Genomic DNA, 20,675 nt, shown 5'->3' with positions numbered 1-20,675 from the left:
ACTTGATGATTTTCTTGTTGCTCTTTCTTTTGATCATCAGTTGACATATTCCCAATACTGACTTCCCAGACTCTTGATATAAATGTTCATTCTATCACTCTGTATCCTGTATTTTTCTGTATTAAACTTCATAAATTCCTTCTTCATCATTATCAGTAGATCTTTTCCTCAAGTTGTTAGGCATAGACCTTAGAGGACCTGTAATGCTTTGATAACAATTGATTGTATGATGAAAGAATAAGTATCTGATCAACTACTAAGAGGTGGGGGGCTTGAATCAATAGATAGTAAAAATGATAATAAACTTCACCAATCAATCTCTCAAGTTAAACTTAGAATAATAACTCTGTCAAGATAAAAGCTCATAAGATAAAACCGGTTGTCTTTTACAGGAACTTAACAATAAACAACTTCTTCATATCACAATACTTTTTGTTATCATGACTTATCAAAAATACTTAAGTAGTTAAGTAAATCAACCATGAAAACATAACCACATAAACATTCACCAATTGACATAAATATTTTTTACGTGTAAACCCAAACAGGTAAAAACCATAGTTAGATGAGACTCACAAGATAATATCTGAACTCTTTTGAAGTTTGCCTTATTAGGAGCCTATCTTGTTAAAGCTTTACAAAAAGTCCTATTGAGAATTGATCCTGTTAGGAATCACTCGGTTAAGGGATTGACTACAAATGCCTTGTTAGAAGCAATACCCTGTAAGGAGTAATGCTAGTAGAGGATTTGAAAATCCAATCTAATAGACTACCTTGTTAGAGGATTTGAATAGAACCAAGCTTGTTAGAGCTTACCCGGTTAGGGGATTTCAATTCTGTTGTAATTATTAGAAAAAAATAGGAGTTTGTTGATCTATCTGAATAGCACTACACTTTCTTGATCAGATCCATTTCATGCTCCTTTTTGCCATTACTAAAACTGTAGATACATTGTCTAGTTCGGCAACCACACACCCAACTCAAATGTGTCTATCTCTTTGCCAACTCTCTCAAAAACTAAATAACTTCATTGACCTTAAATACAAATCAATCAAGTCAGTAACACAACAAAAACCTAACTCTGATCGATATTATAAACAAATTCAGTTCAAGTATGACCATTAGATTACATAGCAATCTCTGCACATCAATCAAGAAAACCTTGATCACTCCTTGATCAACACTTCATTGAACTTAGTAATTCATCATGTACTTTGGATTAGATGCAATATATTTTCTCATTCCCTAGACAAAAATCATTACAACAACTCGCCAAAATCTTTTGGAATTGTCTTCATACAATAATCATGTGTTTCATCATCATTACCACTCAACATCAAATCATAAACCAATATAACCAATTCACTAAACTTAATCAGTTAGGGTTTATCAAAAACAACAAGTAGGGTTTACTGGTTACAACAATATATAAGGTTTACACCTTTACACCGGTTACCAGTTCTCCTCTCAATTTCTTCCTACATAATGGTCTACAATAGCTTACATGTTGAACCTCTTTAAAAATTAAATTCATAACATTACTCTGGCCTAGCCATAGCTTTTTGTTCATTCTATCTATTCTAATTTTCATCTCAAGAATGTGTTTCAGTACACAAAAATATTTCATTTGAAATTTAGCAACAAGCGGAGACTTTAGTTTTGTAATCATACCTTTCCCTTTACCAATGAATAACATATCATCAACATATAATGCAATGTATAGTAAATGATCACCATCAGATTTATAATAAACATAGTGATCTGATTTAGAATGTTCAAACCCCAAAATCAATAGATATGTATCAAATTTTTGGTACCACATCCTAGGACTTTGTTTGATGCCATACAAATATTTCTTCAATTTATAGACCAAATTACTTTTACTTGTCACCACATAGTGTTATGGGTGTGTCATATAAATATCCTCCTCCAAATCACCATGAAGAAAAATAGTTTTCATGTCAATTTTCTCAACCTCTAAATCATAAGTAGTAGCAATAGAAAGAAAAAATCCAATGGATGTCATTTTTGCAATAGGAGAGAATATCTCACCATAATCAACACCCTCAACCTGATAGTGTTCTTTGGCAACCAACCTTGCTTTATACTTCTGAATGATTCCATCTGAACCAATCTTTTTTTTTAACACCATTTACAACCAACAGGCCTTCGTCCTTAATAAAATGGTACAAGATCCCATGTGTCATTCTTTTTCAAATATTCAATTTCTTCTTTCAAAACAATCTATGAGGATTCTGCATCATTCATACCTAATTCCTATTCTATAGATCGAGGCTCATATACATTAGTATTCAAAGGAAAAATACATCTTCAATCATCAAGTGAATACCTCTCTAGTGGTTGTCTATGTCTTCTAGACCTTTGAACAAGATGAGTTGGAGGTTATTCCTCCTCTTATGATTATTTAGAGCTAGATAATCTCTCCTCAACTTGCTTCCTATCAAGTGGTCTCGATTTAACTCTTTCAAGTGTAGAATGGAATTGATACATATCTTCCTTTTTAGTCTATTTTGGCTAAAATGTAACAAAAGGAGACTAAATTTATCTAAACCTAATACTTCTACTATGAAATACCTTTTGTGCAATAGGGTCCCAAAGCTTGTATCCTTTTACACCATAACTGTAACCAATGAGGAAACATTTCACAGTCTTGTTCTCTATCTTTTTTTACTTTTCTTTTGTCACATGTGCATATGTCTTTCAACCAAAGACTCTACGATGTCTCAATGAAGGCTTGTGACCTAACCATGCTTTCATAGGCCTATTTAATGAAAACGAGCTGATTTAGGAGACTTAGTAATCATGTATCAAGCAATGGAAATAATTTCAGCCCAAAACTATTGTTCTAGACTAGCACCACTCAACATACTCCTAGCCTTCTCCATCAGTTTCATGTTCATTCTTTCTACAACTCCATTCTACTGTGGAGAATATGGAGTTTCCTTCTATTTGTTAAATCCATAGTATTTAAAAAAATCTATCAAAATCATTAGAGAAAAATTCACCGCCATTATCAATCGTCAAATATTTAATTTTATTTCTAGTTTGCAATTCAACCATTGCTTTAAATATTTAAAACAATTGAAAACTTCATATTTAGTATTTATTAAGTATACCCATGTCTTTCTACTAAAAACATCAATAAATGAAACAATAATATGTGGATTTTCCAATGGAACAAATACATGAGAAGGAATAAGATCCAAAACACCATAATATTTATAAAAACCTGAGTGAAAAATAAATATGGTTTTGTTTTCCATAAATGAAGTGCTCACAAAAATCAAAGTCAAGATTACAATTATTCAAACCTTTAACAAGGTTTTTATTTTTATAGCTCCTTAGACCCTTTTCTCCAATGTGACCGAGTCTTTGGTGCCATATCATACTCTTCTCTACATGTAAATTTTCTTCAGAAAAGAGAGCACCCTTAGGTACCCAAAATCCATGTACATCCACTAAAGGTGAAACCCTTAAATCTTTCGATGAGGTATCTGTATATTTACTTTTTATAGAAGTGCTATTACACTCAATAGTGTATACCTCTATCTTATACAAATGTTAAATCTGACACCTCTAGCAATCACCATAACACCCTTAATAATTTTACATCCTACTTTAGAAAAGACTACCTACACACCCACATCTATCTATTTGCTCACAAATAATAAAAAATTTTTTAATCTAGGGATATGCAATGCATCGTCAATCCTTTTTATTCTACCATCAGGAAACTTGATCCTAACTTTACCACAATCAATAATATCTAAATGTGAATCATCACCCAAGTACACCTTACCTCCATCAAATTCCTCATATTCAAAAAACCAATATTTTTTGGAAGTCATATGAAAAGATGCACCTGAGTCAATTAACCATGCATCATTATGTAGATGAGTAGCTAAAGCTATAATGAATGCATCACTATCTTCCTTCTCACACTTAGAATCAAAATTTCACTTCTTCTTTTTCTTCTTCTTTTCTTCTTAGCAGTCCTTATTGATGTGTACTAGTTTACTACAATTCTAGCAGATGGCATTGGACTTTTCAGGAGATTTTTTTCTCTCTAAACTTGGATTTATTATGCTTCTCATTCTTGCCTTCTTCCTTAGGTCTTCCATAGATAGTTAGGGCTTCCTTCAAACTGATGAATCACCTTCTCCACATCTCTTCACCAAGCAAGGTACCCACCACATCTTTAAACTTCAAAACAATAGAAGTACTACCTATAGCCATAACAAGAGAATCACATGAATCAAGCAAATAACTAAGTAAAATTTAGAATTTATCCTCCTCATTCATCTTAACATCAATAGATGCCAATTGAGCCACCAACATTTTAAATGCTTCCAGGTGGTCTATAACTTGTCCACCCTCTTGCAATCTCAAGGAATACAATTTCTTCATCAAGAAAATCTAATTCAATAGGGATTTGGCTTGATATATTTCACCAAGCTTAGTCCATAACTTTTGTGCAAAGTTCTCTTTGTGGACATTGATCAGAAAAGAGTTTGTCAAGAACAATTTGATTAGACCCTTTTCTTTTTATTCCATAACACCATACTAAGTAGCCACAATAGGATCTACAGGTCTTGATACATTCACATCAACAACATCCCATGGATCTTGATCTATTAGCAAATCTTCCATCTTCAGCTTCCACATCTCAAAATTTCTTCCATTAAATTTCTCCACCTCTATTCTCCCTAACAATCTTGCCATCAAAAAATTATTGCAAGAAGATATAATAGTGTCTTTTGCACAAGCTCCCACTCAAATATAGATTATTTAAAAAAACCCAACAACCCACAACTAAAACCAAAGGTGATTAGGATCTGATACCTCTTTTAAGGAAGTAGTGAAACAACTTCCTACACTAACCTTGAGAGGAGCGTAATGAAATACTTTTATATATTATTACAATAGCTACAAAAACTTAACCAACATAAACATAATATCATGCATACCACAACACAACAACATAGTGATTTACATGGGGAAAATCCTTTTGGGTGAAAAACCCAACAAGACAAAAGTAGTTCAATATATTATTCAATAATCAATAACACATTACAAAATACTTGTAGACAAAGGTCTTCACAAGAGTACGAGTAATAAGAGACTCAGAGATAACACAATAGCCATAATATTTTGTAGACAAAGGTCTTCACAAGAGTATGAGTAATAAGAGACGCAGAGATAATGCAATAGCCATAAGACTCTTACACCCAACCACTATCTCACACACCTCATATATAGGAGACACAATACAAGAAACCATCAAATAGTATTACAAAACCATGGGTTAAAACCACCCAATAAAGTATAGCTAACCTTATCTACATTCTATATGCCTTATGATGTGTCAAAATACACATCACCACATGTTCCTCCCTTTTACAACTCATTTATATGTCTGATGCAATTTTATATTTCCTATTACAGGAGTCCAAACTTGTGAAAGCCATAGCTTGTGAAACAAGTGTTTCATTAATGAACCATTTGATATGCTCGAAAGCTCGTGAAGTGCTCTATTACCTCATAATCATTATACCAATTACACCCACTTTTTAGGGTATTTTGGAGGCACTATAATCCTCAAAATTAAATTTAAACCTTTCATTGTGCCCTTCAAAAATAAAAACTTTAATATATTCAAAAATAGATGTGATCTTACGATGAAAATTCACCAACATGCTTATCTAGTTAAATTGAAGCTTTGGAGAGAATTTCACACCATTTCATGGTAAAAAAAAACATAATATAAATAGTAACCTCATGTAAATAAAAGGTTGAGATCCGATTTTCCCCTCTCTCAATAAAGAAGAGATCATTATAAAAGACACAACTCCACAAAGGGAAGGGAGGAAGAAATGACTAAACAAACTATTCTTGCCCCTCAATGTAGAGACAAGAATAGCTATGCTATTATGTTGCTACACAAGTATAATTGCACATGATATTGTACCACCTTGAATTAAAAGGAGCCCCTAAAATGGTAAGATACTGATATCACATATTGAGGAGCAAAAAAATTAGATGAAGGGACTACTAAGGTATAATTTCCAAGTTTGGATAAAAAACCCCATTAGATCTAGTGTAATGTGAAGATGAGCTCTATCACATAAATCTTGCATAAATGATTTGGAAGCCTTACAATTACCAATAGAATGAGAATAGATATGATGAAAGAGCCAATAAACACTACCATCATTATTCTTATAATTATTGATAAATCCCACAAAAGGAAATGTAATGTTTTTTCATATTTGAGTCTCAAAAATATTCTTTTAGCTAGCATTTATTGAATGTCAACATAGATAGGTATTCTTCCTTGAGGGATACAAGGAAAAGGTTCTAGTAAATATATTGATAAAGGGGGAGGATTTTTGGAATTTTAATTGAAGGTATAAGGGGATGAATAGATGAAGGAGGAATAACCATTGTAGGAAGATTCTCATTACTATGACTATAATTCATATCCACTTTGTTAGATGACAAAGTATTCACATCATCTAAATCTTCATCTTTACTTAATTTTATGTTAGGAGATAGGTCATGAATAAAATACATAGCATCCTCTTGTATAAAAATATGTTGGTAACTAAGATAATCTTTGGGGGAATAAGGAAGATCTATCATAATATATGCACCAATACTAACATGTTTACCTTGTCCCTCTTTCAACAAAGTATCTTTGTGAGAGGGGGATGACTTAATTTTACTTTTCAATGTTGTATCTCCATCAGAGTGACCATCGATAGGAGTATTGGTTCATTCCTCATGGATAAAAGATACTCTAGGAGAGGTACAAGTGTGATTCATTTCAATATATATAAGATTATCTAGGGTTTAATATGAAATGTTTACCAAAGAATTTATGAATTTTAGATATTCCATTATTTTCTTTAAAATTATTATTATATAAAAACATGAAATATGTATTCAAAATCTTTGAGAAATGATTTAAATGTAGGGAAAATGTTTGAAACCATCAGAGTGCAATACATTAAAGTTGCATGAATGAATGCAAGCAACATAAAATGAAAGAAGATATTATCCAACAAATTAATTTTGATAAAAATAATTAATAAGTAATGTAATCACATGTGGGGTAGAGAAAAAAATCATATTTTGAGAATTTCACTATGAAAAGTCAAATATGAAAATAGCAAATTATTCAAAATGTTAAAAGCATTGGGTTCATCAAATTGTAAGGTGGTGAGGTATTCACTAGTTCAATTATGCAATCATGGAATGAACCCATTTCACATGGCACTTAAATGAAATGAAGATTAAATAAATATATTCACTCCATAAGGGATGAGTGCTAATTGATTTTAAATGGATCCCTTTGTGATGATTCAATTGGATACCAAAAATAAGAAAATGAATGCTAGATCTAGGGAGAAAGATGGGAAATTGATGTAAATGCACATGAATAAGTAATTGCAAATCATATATGAACCTATAACTATAGAGATAAAATGAGGAAGATGACTGGTATTATTGACTATAAATTGGACATGAAAATGTAGGAAAAAGAAGCTTCAAGAAAATCTATCTGTCAAATGTTATATGGAGACAAAATTGATAGATCTAGAACTAGAATTTTGTTGATAATCTACCTAGAAGTTTTACAAGAAATTTGTTAGACAAAGTAGTGTGGAACATGAACCTATCCTCTACTTTTTGCACCTACATGTAAGTTAGATCTAATTATCTAGATTTGTTCTGCCTATTTCTAGATATAGAGCTCCTAAACCTATCACCTACACATAGATAGAGAATAAAGATATTGGGAATAGGGATTTTCCTAAGTCAAACCCTTGTTTTGGAATTAACCTTTGAAATAATGAAGTAAAAGTTTGAATGAAGTACCTCAAACTTGCTGTAGATGATTACACGTTGATGAAGCAATGCTCTTTGAATATTATCACAAGTGTTGATGTAATAATATGACATGACAAGACAAAACATGAATTTCCTAATCAAACACATATGCTTGCATGAATATTGATGTAATTTTTTTGCTCCATGATGTGTAGATCTTGAAGAATACTTGAATAAAATGGTAGGATGAATTGTTACCTGGATGCTTAAAGAAATGCATGATATTAAAGTAGGTGGATAATGTATGAATGTAGATGAAATATCTATATTTGAAGATGATTGTGAAAAAGAATAAGAAAAATTGGATCTTATATAGGTTTCTCAAGGTATTTCCATGATTAATTCAACCTTAAATGATCAAATTGACACATCTTGATCCAAAACCAATAGGAAAGAAATGATAACTAACCCAATCAAATTGGGGCCCGATTTTGAAGGATAAGGGAACCCCCAGCACCACTGTCTAAGACAACGGAAACTCAAGTGCCTTTATCCATGCAAAAGATAGTGAATAGGTCAAAGTGAGTATTTACATAATCCAAGAAAAAGGTGTGAACAACCATCTGAATAGATAATATAATTTTTGATGTAGAAGACTAGAAATAGACTTGGATGAGAGAAAAAATGGATCACACTAAAGTAGGCTCACAATAGGTGGTGTAAATTGTACAAGGTTGCAATTTATAATGTCACATTTTCTTTATCTTAGAATTTGATTCTTAATAAGATAGGAACTCATGTTGGAGAACACCTTGGATCTTCCAAGAAAAGTTCTTGTATATGAAACCTTAGCTCCTTGAGTGTGATCTACAAATAGAAATCTTAACTAGAATTCATTTTTGTGTACAGTTACCATATATTTCATTAGAATTTTGGGAACTTGAATTCATGTAATCCATTGAGAATGGCCTACAAAAATATCATTGCACATCCAAGGAAATTATTGACTATCAATATTTTATATTTTATTCAACATGTGTTTAGATGGATTTATCACATTTCCTTCCTATAGAGGTATTGTTGAAGGTGGGTAATAGGAGATGGAGGCCATCTATTGACTATGAGAAATTGCATAGTTATGTGGAATCTAATTTATTTTGGCAAATCATCCTAGTTAGTCAAACCTATTTCATCATGGAAAGGCACATAATCATCCAAAATCCACCCCAAAGACATATTTGTTATTTCAATTATAACATTTGACAACCCGTCTACTTCCATATTTACCCTTGAAAAATGTGTGTGATACTCAAATCATCCAATTTGGGGTATTTCTACCAAATCTATAGTAGGAGATTTTGTTACCATCTAGTTTAATGTATCCAAGCATCTAATGTAAAATTCAAATATCTGAAGACTCTTTAAACTACACCCCAATGAAGTCTAAGAAAGATTAGATATATATCTCAAAAAAACTTCAACTCCTAGGGTAATGAATAGGTTAATACTAACCATAAAAAACCTGACCAAGTTTGAATTTTTAGATGACGATAAGTTGGAAAGCTCCAAACATTTCAATTTGTTATGTTGAATTGATAATTTTTTTTTATCAATAATGGGTCAAAGTTGATAAGGTGTACATACCCTACCCCCTTGTGAGATTTTAACTTGTGACCTTTCTTTCAAGAGCACAAGTTCTACACTACTAGGCCAACTCAAGTTGTACTTATTGAATTGATTAATTTTATTCTTTTATTAGTTAATTCCAATTTGAATCTGAAGATGACATATTTCACATTGAGTTATTTATGTTATCGAATACAAGGGTTTGACAATAATGTGAAAATGAAAGTGCATTATATTTATTGTAAAATCACAATGGTTTGAGCTACTCATATGTGGTGAAGGGTTATACTTTTATTATTTGAGCAATAGAGTTGTGAGGTGATTGATTTAATTTATCCATCTACATGGATATTTTATTCTTCTATATTTAATCATAATTTTTATCACAATCGATAATTTAGTGATTTGATCATTGCCATCCCGGCAAACTAATAACTCACCTTTCAAAAGTATGTGGTGAACAATATATCAGTAATTATAGTATATCAATAATATAAGAAAAAATAAAAATTAATAAAATAGATTGCATTTCATATAGTCCCATTGAAAAATTTATGTTCCTTTGTGCCTCAAAAGAATACTCTTTGGGTAATGTTTGGCTTAATATATAAAATTGTTACTACACCTTATTTCATTCCAAAATCTAAATACAATCTTCTAATATAAATGACTTCTTTACACTCATGGGTAGCTACCATATAATCAACTTTAGTAGTGGAGAAGGAAAACACAACATAATACTTACTCAATCATTTGATTACACAACCAAATAAAGTAATCACATAAAGAGTGATAGCTCTTCTGCTATCAATATAATCTACCCAGCTTGAATCTTGTAACCATAGATGTCAAGAATAATATAATCTCCTATCAAATTATCATGATAACAGAAATAATACTTTGATATACTCTTCAAATATTTGAAGACTCTTTTAATTGCATCCCAATGAACTCTACAAATATTAGACATATATGTCAAAATAACTTCTACTCCTTGGGTAATGTATGGTTTTAATTTTTCATGGATGGATTTTTATTTAGTTGTGTAATGGTTTGGGGCCCTTCCCTATTGTACGTAACAAAAAAACATACATAAAAAATTTCAAGCAAGACTCCAATAAGATGTTCTACTTTTGTCTTTCATGTTTAATGTGGATGTGGGATGATTTGAATAACATAACTTTGTTCCATCTACAAAATGTAACAAACAATAGTCTATAATAGTGCCTGGTAAACCTCTATAAAATTGAATTAACATACTTACTCTTTCCTATCCATATCTTTGTATTCACCCTATATCTCTTCTAATCTCCATTGGGAGAATGTATTTAGCTACACCAAGATCTTTAATTTTAAATTAAGGATCAAGTTTAGAATTTAGTTCTTAAATCATACCTTTCCCTTTACCAATGAATAACATATCAACATATAATTAAATGTATAGGAATAAATCACCATTAAATTTATAATAAATAGAGTGATTTGATTTAGAATGATCAAATCCTAAAATCAACACATATGCATCAAACTTTTGTTACTACATCCTAGGACTATATTTTAGGCCACACAACGAATTCATCAATTTACAAACCAAATTTCTTTTCCCTCATAGAATTTAGCTCTCTAGTTATGTCATATAAATATATCTTCTTCCAAATCACCATGAACGAAAGAAATTCATACATTCATTTTCTTGACCTCTGAATCATAAGAAATAATGATAGAAATAAAAAAGATAATGGATGTCATTTCTACAATAAGTGAACATATCTCGCCATAATCAACAACCTCAACTTGATAGCAGCCTTTTAAAACCAACCTTTCTTTATACTTCGCAATAAGTCCATATAAACCAACCTTATTCTTAAACATTGATTTGCAAACAATAATTTTTTTCCTTTAGTTACTGGTACCAAATCTCATTTATTTTTCTTTTTGAAAGATACCATTTCTTCATCCATATAAAATGTTCATAAATCAAATTGCTACTACTCTCAAGGATACCTAGGCTATAATATTATAAATTATTTTAATATTATAAAAAAAATAGTGACCAAGATAAGTTCAACAATGAATGAAACATGAGGTAAGAAGTCAAAAATGATGAGGGAGAGCAAGAGCATTCATTCAAGAGCTAGAGTTTCAAGCAATGGTGGAGTAGGGGGTGTAGGTGTAGGCAAGGAGGGTGATGTTGTTGATGAGAAAATTGCTGACAAGTTTGGGTTTTCTTTATCTCTTTTGTGTGCTTTTTTTTCTATGGTCTCATTTTTCTATGTTTGTGTTTGTTCACCTTCAGTTTCTATTGGTGGTGTTCTCATTTGGCTTTTCATGGACAAATATGTTGTGGTTTGTTTTTGGTTGTCTTTTATATAGTTCCCTTTGATTTGTCTTGGGTGTTTCTATATTTCTATCATTTTTTCTACCCTCCTTTGGTTCGATCATGGTTCTATGTTTTGTCCCATGGATAATCATGATATGTTCTTCATGGCTAACTCCCTTTGTGGATTTTTTGTCTTGTGAGTTGGCGGTCTCTTTTAGGGTAGGGTCTTTATTTAGGTTTCTTTCTTCACTCTTTCATCCTTTGTTTGTCCCGTGTCCTAGTTTTATGTTTTCTCTTCTATTTTGGGGCTTGTGGCTACTTTAGTCTATTCTTATGCTGAGGTTTTAGGATTTATTGTGGGGAATGTTTCTACCCCCTTTTTATATTATGGTCAGGTTGTTGTTGCAAATTTTTGAGGGTATAGTGTGGCTATCAATTCTCTCTATTTTTGGTTTTTTTTTTTTGTTTTTTTGTTTTGGGGGCTATCTTGGCTTTGTTGGTTCCTTATGGTTTCTTGTTTGCAGTTCTGTGTTGTGTTACCCTTGTTCCTTCTCCATGTAACTCCCATGGAGGGGGAGTGTTCTCCTTTTGAGGTGGGGATTATTCTTGTCTCTTTGGATTGGGTTTGACTCCTTATATTGTTCTCTTCCTCTTTTCCAAGTCCCATTGAGTTGTTGGTGCTCCCTATGGAGGTGGTGATATGTTGTACGGAAGAGGTTGGACGTTGTGGTTTGGAGGCTAGTCTTCTCTTTTGATGCACGGATATGGGGAGGGTCTAGCTGTGGCCTCTCTATTTGGTGGGTTCTTTCTTTTCTACTTGTATTGAGGTCGGATAATCTTCTATTGAGGTGGATAGGAGCTTTGTAGGAGAGGTGGAGATTTGTTGTTTGGAGGGTAGCTTCTTGGGAGCTAGGGAGGATCAATTTTGGCTCTTCTTGTTGTTGGTTTCTTTGTTTTCTTTTCCTTTTGAGGTGGGGACTTCTTCAATGGAGGTAGATATTTCCTATGTTACAGAGGTGGAGTCCTACTATAAGGGAGACTTTGTTGTTCTCTTCTTAATAGTTATGGGAACCATTCCAAAACACATGGTGTTGGTTTTGGGAGCCTACAAAAAGCTCTTATTGTTTCCCTTCTTCTTGGGTATTTCTCAATAGGAGGTGTAAATTCTTTCTATTTATTGAAAGGATATGGGAGCCTTTTAAAATTCCATTATTTTTTATAAGTTTAGATAGAATGAGTTGTTATTGTGTTGTCATTAGTGACTAGTTGGTATAACTAATATTTAGCTTCTTGTGTAGTTACACTAAGATAATTTCTTTGCATATCTTGTATACTGTACATCTATTCATGTGGTTAGGATATGTTTTCAATTAGAGATGTTATATTCTAGATTTGGTGCTTTGATTCGTAGTGCTAAGGAAGCTGCATTCAGCAAACTGTAGTGATGTATGACTGTTTTTCCATGTGAAATGTGTGCTAAACATTTCTCTACCTTAAGGCTTTTGGTTTTGTAGTTTTGGAGTTAAGTTGATAATGTCCTTAGCTTCATTCTATTTAGTTGGCATGTGTTATTGGGCTTCAGAAGTATGGTTTCTAAGTTTGATGGTATTTTACTTTGGGTTTGGCTAACCTTGAGATTTTACACTTCTCATTATTTCTTTGATGTTTAGGGATCATTGTATAATGTGTTTGATGTTATATTTGTTATGAGGTAGGATGTTTTGTGCTCCACTTTATATTCTTTTCTACTGTTGGAATGTTTGGTGCCATCCTAAATTGAATTGTGTTTGGTTAAGATGCTTACCTGACCTTGGGAGATTTTACATATATGAGGATAATATAAATAAAGGATAATTTGATGAGGAGGAAATAGATAGGTGTGTGTATGTATGTGAAAGGGTAAAACTACAAACTTGTGTCACACTTTTATAAACAAAAAGGTTAACACAACAATAAATGTTCAATTTCCATGAGATAAAAGTGAAATTTTATTTTAAATTTGAAGACGATGTAAATTGATTAAATGTGTAAAATTTGATGGTGTTTGAGTCTATTATGTTTTTTTTTTTAAATTTGTCAAGGATGATATGTTTCTTTTTACTTTTAAAGTCAATTTTTTTATTGTTGTAAAAATGTTGAAAATCAGGGGGTTTAGTTCCCACCAAAAAGCAAAATATTAATCAACTTATTTTTTTTCTGGTTTTGATATCCCTAATAGATGACATAAATATACACTGTGTAAAAAAATAAAAATAAAATTTGATTTATATTTTCTTAGTTATAAGATTTTAAAGACTATCATACCTAAATTTGATAGTTTTTTATCTCCCACCATATTTTTTTAATTTAATTTTTGATAATAAAAAAACTAAAAATACCCTTTTGGAGAAGACTCTCTCCTCTAGTGAACCATATTTTTTTCAAATTTTTTTTAGAAGATTCAATATTTCTTTTGTTTTTCGAACCAAGCTCTTACCGAACGTTAGAATACCTACTTGTAGTATTTTTAAAATAATATATATTAAATCTAATCAAAACATCATAAACATTATACGAGTAGATTCTTGACTTCAATCTCTACAAAAGGGTTTTTTTTATTTTTTAAATAAATTGAATTTACTTGTAGAATTTTGTTGTAGAAGTCAGAAGTTTTAGAAATTTGTCAAATTTGGTGATGTGGTTGCCACTTAGGATGTCACTTAGGACTTTCCGACTAGAACACTTCTGACAGGAACATTGGAGGCCGACGTGATTGGTCATTTCAATGATCACGCCTCTTAAACCCCATATTAATAATGATTTATTTTTTGGTTTTTAAATATAAAAAATCAAGGAGTGAGAATTAATATAATTGATTTTTGAATTAAATCAATTTTGTTTGCAAATAAAAGAGACATTGTTAATATAAATCAGCGAAGATTTCCAATTTTTTTGAAGATTTTGATTGAAGACTTCTACTTTTTTCAAGTGTGTTATTTAAATTTTTTTTTTAATTAAATAAATATCCAATATTAGAAGGCGTCTTGAAGTATGTCAAATTAAACTAAATATTTTTTATATTTTATTAAAGAAAAAATTGCATTGAAATGTTATTTACCTTTTATTTGTGTATTCATTTATGGAATCATGTCTTGAAAAACATTTTTTAACTATTATGATCTATGATTTATTTCTTATATATGTGTTTGCATGTTCAGGTGTTCAATTTAAATTGAATCTGAATATTTTGTGCAATGGGGAATAAGAGGACTAGATCAAGGTTGTATGATCAAAAAAGGGATGATAGGATGAAAGGTCATATAAAATGTAGTCAACAATAATTCATTGATGTTCAAGATCAACCTATTAATGTTCAAGAAATGACAACTCAGGTACAAGATAAAATTGGTACATCGTCAAGTTTTAAATTGTTCTTAGGTATGAAAAATTTGATGGAAATGAATAAAGATAGTCTTTTCAATGAAATTCCTTATGAAGATATGGTACCTAAAAGAACAATAAAAGTGCATTGTAAGAAAATGTGGGATGATTATTTTAAAAATAAGTCTATCATTGGAAGGGCACAATTATTTTCTAAGTTATTTAGGAAAAGAGAAACGACCCATGTTTCGGAGTTGTTGGGTATTGATTATAAGAAAAACTCACATGATGCATCAGTAAAAGAGACCATAATTGAAAATTTGTAAGAAGCATTGAATTGTATTGACAACACAAGTCGAGGTGTTGAATTAAGTGTTGCATGTAGAGCATCAATGACAGTGATTTCTAGTAAGAAATTATCTCTTAAAAAACAAGTTCACATAATTTCTTAATTAATGCAGGTATCTAGAAGAACTGCTCAAAGATATATTAGGAAAGAGAAATATGTTAGATGAAAACATTGAAACAATTGAGTAAATATTTTTAGGGTTCCTCTAAAAGACAAAATTTTTGAAGATGTAAAAAATTAGGTCGTTGATTATTGGACCAACCACTCTCGTGTTTCTTCCAATAGACGGGACACTATACAAATGATAGATGAAGATGGTACCAAAATTGCACATCCAAAACATTTTCTAGATACAACACAAAGTGAACTGTTTCAAGCATTCAAGCAAGAATTTTTAGACGTGAAGATTTGCCAAAGGATGTTTGAGAGATTGTGTCCTTGCTCTGTACACATAAATAAGGTACATGAAACTTGTTGTCGAAATCATGTTGAATTTCATCTACACTTGTAATCATATAAAAAAGTCATGGTAACAATTAATCAAAATCTAGTCATTCCTATAAGTACAACATAATTTGTGAAATCTATTTTATGTGATAAATTAGAAGATTTAGATGAGTTCAAAATACAATGTATAAAAGGTACATGAATTGATTGTGTATATTTCGGTAAGTTTTTATTGCAAACTAAGAATATTAATATTATAATGCAAAATATGTGGAAGATATTTGAATATGAGACATACCAAATTAAGTCAGGAGTTGAATCCAAAACAAATATGTTGAAAGAGAGTGAATTTTCCTACATTTAGTTTATGACTAGATTTGGTAGTATCATATATCCACATATCCAACATTGTCATGGTGCAAGATGGTAAGCTAAACAATTTCATGTTTCAAAGAATTGTTTTCCACTAGGTTGTATTCTTTCAATTGTCGATTTCCCCAAGAACTAAATATTCAGTCCTCACACAGAAATTCAAAGTCAATATTATCATTCCGAGAAAGTTGCAATATTTGTACAAGTTTTCTATAGACATGCACAAGTTCAGGTGGATGGTATTTAGAGTACTAAAGATGGATACATTATCATCAAGGAGGTTCATATCTATATCAGTGATAATACATGTCATGATAGTAGCTATGTAGCACATTGTTTTGGAATATTTTTTGAAGATATTATAGAATGTGGGATAAATTGTTCACAACATTGGATTTAGTTAGATGGATGTGTTGGTAAGTGTTCTTCTGAAATTGTTTTTAAATTTTGAAATTTGATTTGATTTTAACACCATGTACATATATATATGTAACTATTCATTTCAAGACAATTTAAGTCTACAAAAGCTTTTAACTAGATTTGCTTACAACATGCTCGATGTAGCATAAAGTTTTTATAGAACTTCTTTGAGAGTGGACATGAAAAAGGAGAGCATGATGGAGCAGGTGCATGTGTGAAGCATGCACTTCACCAACATAAACTTGCAAGTACATTCTCTTCATTTACTTTAGTTTTTAATTTATCTTTATATCATGCAATTAAAATATATATGGACAAGTCCACTTTTATAAAGCAATCTATCTTATATACATGTAACACCCTATGGAATTCAAATGAAATTATTTAATGGTACAAAAGTCATTTTGCTAGTCATGATAAAACATACAACAAGCATTATTTTTGGGAAGTTAAAGGTATTTATTCTTGTGTTTGAATATTATCTTAAAATGCAACATGATATAAATAAAAAATAAAATTAATTTTGTTGAATTGTGATTTTGAGTATGCACATTTATTTAAAAACTATGTATTGAACTAGAAATGTAAATGTTTGTTTCTAAATTCATAAATTTGTTTAACAGATATTGATCGATCAAATCCTTATAATTATCAAACAATTAATGGTATTAGAAGTTTACATCAAGTCATGACTGTGGGACATAGCAAGCCTCGTGTTATTCTTGTAAGAGAAAAAACATGCTTTTGTGTTGATTGCATTGAGAACAATAGAAATACTCAATGTGAGAATAATGGAGATCGATATGTTTTACAATGGGAAATAAAAAAATCAGTCACAATGCCTCCTTATGAAGATAGTGACATTATTGATATTCATGATCCTGTATATTTAGTTGATTATGAACATGTTTCTGATTTAGTTGTTATAGGTGTGTGCATGCATTTATTTGAAATATTTATAATTTTTTAAAATTTTCTTATTTATTTTATTTTTCAAATAATTTATGTTAATTTTGTTTGAAATATATGTGGTCTATGTAGGTGATATTTTTGCAGTGGTTTTTGATCCTGACAATACTTAAGGTGTTCATTATTATCTACTAAGTTGCACAACACCAAAATTCAAGTTATTAGAATCACTCACCAATGGTGATGGACAACAATATCCCATCGATTTAGTTGCTGTTGAAGGAACTTATTATGAGCAAATAAAGATAGATAAAAATGGTGTAACATTTATTGATTATATGCTAGGCCAAAAAGTTCTACACTACAGTCACTTAGTAATAGCGACAAGATTGCATTTGGAGACATTGCCAAAAAGAGGATGTGGCAACCAAAAGTGGAGGTTTCCTATTGAAGATCATGAAAAAATCTTATAGATTATTAAAGAAAAGGAGGATATAGATCATGTGTACTAGGAGCTTTAAGTTAAATTGTCATGTTTGAACTTTTATATTAGATAGGTCGTACCTCAATGAACTCATATTTTGTAGGACAAGATCATATATATCTATCTAGATATAGAAATGCACGTTTGTCTAGATGGTGTGGATGGTTATATATTATATATATTGCAAATGGACATTTAATTTTGTGGATGCATTGAATCTATATGTATGTATGGATTTGAATTTTTGTGTGTATGTATGTGTATAGATTCATTTATATGTGTTCTTAAGAGACCTCTTAAGGGGTCTTAAGGGGATTTATGCAATGGGGTCACAGTGCATGTACATAGTTACACCTAGATCATAGTGCATGTGTTTTATGGATGCATAAATTGTTAAAGAAAAAATTGTGCATTGAATTTTTATTTTATACTTAAATATATTTTGTGGAGGCATTGAATTTGTATGTATGTATGGATTTGAATCTTTATGTCTATGTATGTGTATAGATTCATTTATATGTGGTCTTAAGGGGTCTCAAGGGCATTTAAGGGGTCTTAAGGGTATTTATGCAATGGGGTCATAGTGCATGTGTGAGTCACCTATAGATCATCTTTATGTATGTATACATGTATGGATTCCTTTTTATTTACATGTATGTGTGGATTTGAATTTTTATGTGTATGTATGTGTATTGATTAAAATTTATATTTACATGTATGGATTCATTTATATGTGTTCGTAAGGGGTCTTAAGGTGATTTAAGGGGTTAAGGAGATTTATGCATGTATGAATCATCTTTAATTCATCTTCATGTATGTATTGATTTGAATTTTTATGTGTATGTATGTGTATTGATTCAAATTTAAGCATGGAATTTAATTTTTAAGTTTATTTATGTGTATGGATTAATTTATATTTACACATGTATGGATTTATTTAATTATGTTGTCTTAAGGGGTCCTAAAGTGTTTTAAGGGGTCTTAAGGGGATTTTTGCAATGTGGTCATAGTGCATGTTAGTATTTACACAGATTGAATAGTGCATGTGTGAATCACCTCCTTAAATCATCTTTAAATGTATTTATACATGTATCAATTCATTTATATAAATACATCTATGGATAAATTTATATATATTGTCTTAAGGGGTCTTAAGGGGATATTTGCGTTGGGGATATTTTTTATTTTTTTTAAAGAAAAAAGTGGTGAGCACTTGATATATTAATATTTATAAAACCTAGTTTGAGAGCTCATCAGAGAAAGAACTAGGAAGAAAACTCTGAATCGTGGCTCAAGTACAAATGCATAAATCCAAACCTATGCTATATAAGACCTAGTCACCCAATTTTACAAAAAATGTTTCATCAAAATATACATATTTTTGATATGTATAATTTGATATAATATATCAAAATATCAAAATTATCAAAAAAACAGTCAAAATTAGCAAGCAATATCGGCTGCCATCAAATTCCCTTTTACATCAAATCTAAGACATATTATTGGCAACAAAAAATAAAGAGCCAAAGTTATCTTTTTACTCTTCCATAGCTGAATCACCCAGGGTTTTATCTTTGAGGGAGTTGAAGTCTAAAGTTTCATCCTCCCATCGCATTGGCTCTTCTTCCTCTTGTGGGTAACGAATGAACTCCCAGATATTTTACTTTGTGGGTTGTCGAGACGTTACTTCCCTGATTGAATTTGATGCAATATTGTCCCACTCCTCTACCACTTCAGGCTATGAGAAACTATTTGTCCATCCTGAGGCCACATCATGCAAAGGTGCATTAAGGTCAAGTACCCTTTCTGGAGTCCATCCCCTTTCCTCTAGTTATGAAATTGCCAGTCTGGGATCAACATTTTATAGCTCCAAAATCACCATAAGAGCCCTAACTTTAATCCTGACTCTATGCACAACGTGCTCATCCAATTGTCTACCAAATTGTTTCAAGCCATTCTTCACATAGCGGAAGTTTTTCCTTTCGAGGGCATCCTTTATTTGGTCATAAAGCACCATGTATGCATGACTAATTTGGATGAAATACCATGGAAATAAACCCCCTAAGAGAGCTGAGATGTGCCACAAATTATAACTAGTAAAAGCTTCATAGAACTTGGCAGATTCAAGCACATCATGCCTTACAAACATAAAAAATACTATTTCGAGTAGAGGAATCGATTGCAAAAGATCAAAAGCATTGGACAAAAAAGAACTGAGAATTTGATAGGGAAATAAAATTCTTTTGCCTTGAGGGGACAATATCTCCTCACCAATGAAATCTTTAACTGGTCTCCTTAGTTGCGGGTTTTGCAGATGGAATAGTTGGTCAAGGTCCCCATCATCAATGTGGCCATGGAATGCTGCAAAAGGCTCTTTAATACACACTAGAACTCGATCATTTCATGGCATGTACTCCAAGTGTAATTGCCTCCAACCTTCACAAGAAAAATTCTCCATTTCACCACTCACTAAATTGCTTCAAACTTCAAACACTTCGGCTGATAATTGTGGATTAATTTAGGCAAGTTTCCTT

This window comes from Cryptomeria japonica, chromosome 5 (genome assembly GCF_030272615.1).
Source record: "Cryptomeria japonica chromosome 5, Sugi_1.0, whole genome shotgun sequence".
In the NCBI taxonomy this organism is placed as follows: Eukaryota; Viridiplantae; Streptophyta; class Pinopsida; order Cupressales; family Cupressaceae; genus Cryptomeria; species Cryptomeria japonica.
Note: the sequence above shows the minus strand (reverse complement) of the source record.